This window comes from Cavia porcellus, unplaced genomic scaffold (genome assembly GCF_034190915.1).
Source record: "Cavia porcellus strain 051 isolate PalLab524CR breed Dunkin Hartley unplaced genomic scaffold, mCavPor4.1 scaffold_14, whole genome shotgun sequence".
Classification (NCBI taxonomy): Eukaryota; Metazoa; Chordata; class Mammalia; order Rodentia; family Caviidae; genus Cavia; species Cavia porcellus.
In genome coordinates this window covers 26,797,809-26,803,808 of record NW_026947497.1, presented here as the reverse complement: position 1 = coordinate 26,803,808, position 6,000 = coordinate 26,797,809, and the positions used below count along the sequence as shown (strand labels likewise).

Here is a 6,000-nt window from a genome sequence, read left to right as displayed (position 1 = left end):
CTATTAATACAGTCATATAGAGGAGGGAAAAGACCCCATAATTTTACACTGAAGAAACTTGTCAATCTCTATCTTTGTTGGATGATCAAGATTAACAAAGATCAGTAGTGATAATTACTATGATTACTAAATCGGACCTACATCCTTAAAGTGATCACATGAAAACGTTTCTTTCCTCTTTTCTTTCTGCTCTACCCAGAGACCCTTGGTGTCACCATGGATAGCTGGTATTGTAAGAACAAGCTGTACACAAAATCCTGCTTCTGTCGAGGTGTGCTGATTCCAACATTAACATCATTGACCAGGCGTGGAAGAAGGCAAAAGCGTATGAGTTCTGACTCTGTGGTCACATGGTGTCTGATGAATATGCACAGCTCTCCTCCGGAGCTTTGGAGGCGGCTAGGATTTGCACCAAATACATGGAGAGACTGCTTCCATATCCAGATGTGGCTTCACCTGCTATATGTCATCTGCATCCACCCTTTCCACATTGTCCCATGATGGGGCTGACAGGCTCCAGATGGGTATACAGGGTGCCTTTGGAAAGCCCCATGGCACAGTGGCAAGGCTTCACATTGGACAGGTCATCATGTCTATCCACACCAAGCCATAGATTAAGGAGCACGTGATCAAGGGGCTACACAGAGCCAAGTTCAAGTTTCCTGGGTGCTGTAAGATTCACATCTCCAAGAAGTGAGGCTTCACCAAAGTCAACGCAGACAAATTTGAAGACATGGTAGCCAAAAAAGTGCCTCAGCCCTGATGGCTGCAGGGTGAAATATACCCATATAGCGGTTACCTGGACAAATGGGGACCTTGCATTCCCGAAGGCTTCCACTGACCGACCTGCCTCAACAAGTTCATCAGTAAATTTTATCTCTGCCACCCCCCAAAAAAGAAAATGGTATTTTAGTGATATGTTCTTTCTAAAAATAATGACATCAAATTTAAATGGTTGTGCACAGCAAAGAAAACTCCAACATAGTGAAGAGACACTTTATAGAATCAGAAAAAATATTGTCAAAAATTAGACCTCTCTGCAAATTAAAACTCAGTCCACAACAAGCATCTGAAATGAATAGATACGACTCAAATGAAGAAGTATATGTGGCCAATAAGTACATGAAAAAAATTCAACATTACTGGCCATTTGTCTTAGTTACTTTTCTGTCATTGCTGAGACAAGATACCCAACACCCAAAGTTAAGAAAGGAAAGGTTTATTTAGCACACAGTCTCTGGAAATTTCAGTCTATAATCAGCTGCCTCCAAGGCAGAGTGGCGTGGCTGAGAGAGCAACCATTCATAGTGGTGGAAGAAAGCAAAGACTGAAAGCAAAAAAGGAGAGATTAAGCCTCTCTCCCTTCCTTACAATGTATACAGGCTGGACAATATTGTAGCACTCGTTCCACCAGTCCCATCACTAGACAATGAACCAGTCACAAACTCTGATTTCAACCACCTCTGAAAACTCTGCCTCCAGTGAACACATGAGGTTTTGGGAGGATATCTACATACAAATTATAACACCATTCAAGAAGTGCAAATTAAAATAGTACTGAGGCTTCATCTCACTCCACAAAGAATGTCTATCTTCAATAAATCAATAATCATAGTAATTGATAAAAAATGCTAGAAAAACTACAGGAAGAAAGGAACTCTTCTTCACTGTTGGTAGGAATATAAACTGGTACAACCACTATGGAAATCAGTATGGAAATTTCTCAAAACACTAAAAGTAGAAATTCCATTTGACCTAGATACTCCCCTTATGGGTATGTGTCCAGCAGACTAAATAGATATATTATGGTGAGACATACACGCCCATAATAATTAATTCTTGGAAGCAGCCTAAATGTTAATTAACAGATGAACAGATAAATGTGATATTTACACACTACAGAGTACTACTCTGTGATAAAGATGATAGATTTGAGTCATCCCTAGAAAACGGGATGCACCCTGAGACCATAATGATAACCAAAGTGACTCAGACACACAAGTTTAACTATCACATGGGTTTTCTTACATGAGAATATCAATATATAAATAAAGTGCAAAAGAAATACTTTGATATATGAGAGGGAACCAAGATATGGAAGAAGCAAGTGGGGAATTGATGGAAATAAGATTAAAATGGGAGAGGAATTGTGAACTGCTGTGTACATGCATAAACTCTGTACAATGAATCATCATGGAAGGCAAACTTTAGATAGATAGATAGATAGATAGATAGATAGATAGATAGATAGATAGATAATATATAGTATTAATATACAATACAAGTATATGTTTGTTATATATATACACACACATACTGAAGGAGTCCTGTATTTATAGAGAATACTACAATGCTGGAAGTGAGAGGAGAGAAGAGGTAGTTAAAAATCAATTAAGAAATGTCACATTCATGTATCAACTCATCACAATGAATGTAATCATTATGTACTGAAAACACGTACTGATAAAAAAGTATATATATATATATATTTTTTAAATTATGATAAAAAAAAGACAAACGAATATGGTGGAAGTCTACAATACACTGGACCAGTAAGTATTCTTTAGAATTTCCAAGTCCATCAGAAACGAAAGAAGTCTGAGAAGACATTACAGTCAATAGAAGCCTAATGAGACATAGCAAAATGTAAAATGTTATTTCACCTAGTAACCTCAGTCAGAAAAAGGACACGAGGTATGACCTCGTTACTTTTCCCATTGCTGAGACAAAGTACCCAATATTCACAAGTTAAAGGAAGAAAGGTTTGTTTAGCTCACACTTTGTAAAGTTTTAGCCCAGAATCCTCTGACTTCAAAGCTGTCACAGACAGAGGCACAACCATTCAAGGCAGCGGAAGACAGAAAAAGCAAGAGGGAACCAGCTCATGGCTGTTAGGAAGTAGCAAAGAAACCAGAGAGATGGCTTTCAGTGGCTTTCTGCTCTTTTTTATATTATCCAGACTACCAGCATCAGGGCGATGCCAAACCAACCAGTGAGCTGATTCATATATCACATATCCTTGACCCCAGCATCACACTCTAGATTCAGCCACCTCTGAAAAAGCCCGATGACTGAATGAGGCTGTGGCAGGGCATCTAGGCACAAACCATAACCAGGTAAAATTTAGAAATACAAACAAAATATATAGTTGAGTTAATAATGATACAAGTATACAGGCTGATCATATATATATATATATATATATATATATATATATATATGTTAATGTAAGTTGTTAATAATATGAAAATTTAGACATGAGACTATAGGAGAATTATCTGTACTACTTTTACAACCTTTTTGTAAATTCAGAACTGTTCCAAATGTGTCAATCAGTGCTCAATAGAGAAACAAATTTAATATAAGATATAAGAATATATATTTACAGGGCTGGCTTACAGTGACTGTCTTCAGAATCAGGTGTGTAAGAGTGTGAAAGTGTTGTCTGTGCACTGTAGATCCAGGAGCCAAGAGATGGTTGAAGACCTGGAAATCACAGTAGTGTCCTGTGTAAGTCTGTCTCGGGAGGCTAAACAGTGTGCTGGAAGCAGGGAGTAAATGTCCAAGACAAGCTCTTCTGAAGAAACAGAAGCAGTCTTCCTCCTTTGTTTCCCTTTTATTCCATTCAGGGAACAAGCTTGCCAGTTTGGGTCTTCTGTCTCCAGCAAATCCCTTCAATCACAACTAACATTGCTCTGATTCAATTTAGCTGGGTGGTCCTGATTCTAGCTGACCCATTTTAACTATCACATTGAAACATAAATTCTATTTTAAAATTACTGAAGGCAAAGATAAAGTTAAAAGTTTAGAAAATACTCCAAAGGTTGAAGCTATCAAATGCAGACTTTAAAATAAACATAACTTATGCAGGAAAAATATGATGACTTAGTAAATTATACCAAAGCACTAGAATCTATTTCTAATGAAATAAAAACTTGTATAATTAAAATATACAGGAACCAAAATTAAAGATTGACTATTAGATGAAAATCTACTGAAAAAAGGATTTCCATAGAAAGGACACAAGAGAGAAGAAAGTACCCTCACTGAAGCCCAGTGTCGTCAGAGTGGTTCATTTATTTCCAGTTTGTTGAACAAGAATTAAATACGATCATAATTAAACACCTATATTCTTATGGACATGCAATGATCTGTGTCACTCTAGCCTTTCAAACTTTAGTCCATATGATAAAAATTTCATACCTCTGGGTAAAAATCCCAGCAAAACACTGACTATCATGGGGTTAAAGATGGCTCCACATAGTGTTAGCATGAATGCTGTCTTGAAAATCCTTCAGTTCCAAGCAGTAATATCTAGTCCCATATAAAAAAATAGTTTATAAACTTGACTTTGCAATAATTTTTGTTTCTATTGTTATATTTAATCTTTCAGTTTAAACACTATCATTTAGGAAGGTGGTGGTCATTCTTCTGTCTTTGTCTCTACGTTTTGACTATCTAACAGTTCTTTTTCTCTAATAATAGGGGAAAGAGATAAAGACAATAGAGAGCTTCTTTCTGGGGCTCTGGGTGGGAACATTATTCAGGCACCCCGCCTGGAGCTTGCATCACATAGGAGACTGGAGCCAGTTACACAGCTCAGTGGTGCAGCACCAGTCTGGCAAGCATGAGGTCACGATTTGGATACCAGTACCAAAAATGAAAAAATAAAATAAAATAAAATAACTTGAGTACTCTCCTGCAGAATTTACCATTACTGCTCTGAGGATTTTAGACATAAATCTGAGCCACTGCATTGAAATTAGGTCTCTGTTGCTTTTCCATCAATTTTACTGGACAGGATTTAGCTACCATGCACTGTTCTTTGTTTTTACAAAGTCTCAATTTAGACACTGAAAAGAATAAAACTACCTTAAAACTTCATCCAATAAGCTCTTTGCTGACAGACTCTAGATAATCCCCAGTGCTTCTAGACCACTCCAGCATCACTCTGCTTGGTCCACTGTAAACTATCTGATCCTCTAGGCTTCATGAGTCATTTCTCAAATTCTATGTTAGCTTTCTAAGATCTCTGTCTCTTCAGCTGCATTGAAAATGTTTAAAAGATCCCCAAATGTCCCCTTTCTGAAGACTTAATCACTAGGCTTCTGGATATACACTCCATCTAACACCTATCAAAAGATAGAACAACTTCTGCACAGTAATGGAATTTTCTCCACATAAATTCTTTCACTAAATCCTTTTCACCACCACTGCTTTTAGTTCCTTAATAGAACAGAAAAATACGCTTTAGAAAATGTGGAAGCACTGCCTTCACTTCACATGGAAATTCTACCAAATTTATGTGAAGTATACATTTCTGACAAACTTTGGTATTTGAATATCACTGCCTCATTAAAAATTAAGGAATCTTATGCCACCATTCAGTTATAAGTTTGAAGTATACTAAAATTACTAACAGGTTTCTTTTTAAAATATTCCAAAAAACCACTAGATATCTTACAAAGGCTACTCTTTCTCTCTGTGATTAGTTGAGACAGAGCACTGGGATTTCAAAGAGAAAAAAAAAAAAAAAAAAAAATCATGCCCAGTCACAGACAGCACTAGAGCGAGTTCCATGACAATGGAAAAACCTGCTCTGCTTTTCCATCCCATTCCACATTTGTTCAAAGTAGTCTCTTTCATTGTGCTGCATTTACTGCCTTTTTGGCAGACACATTGAGAGACTTTCCCTTCATATACTCCTTGACTTTACTTCATTGCAAACACAGAATAATTCTCACTTTGCTGTCCTCCAGTTATTTCATTCATTAAAGCTCTGCTGAGTTCCTAAATTAATAATTGTAAACCAGTAAGTCTCTGAATTCTTCAGCTTGAATTAGACAGCCATCTATGTATCATCATAACTTACTACATCTTTTGACGGTTAACATCATGTCTTCCCCTCGTGCCTTTCACAAGCATAAAATTCATTTGAAGCTCAGATAACTCCACTGACTTTCCACAGGCAGACAGAAAGAGACAGAGAAAGAGAGAGAG

The 6,000-nt window shown here is 37.0% G+C and overlaps 1 pseudogene; it reads left to right on the top strand.

Annotated features, from left to right (window-relative positions):
- The first annotated feature begins 216 nt into the window (after window positions 1-216).
- LOC100726974 (large ribosomal subunit protein uL16-like) overlaps window positions 217-6,000 on the top strand; it is a 46,948-nt pseudogene continuing 41,164 nt past the window's right edge.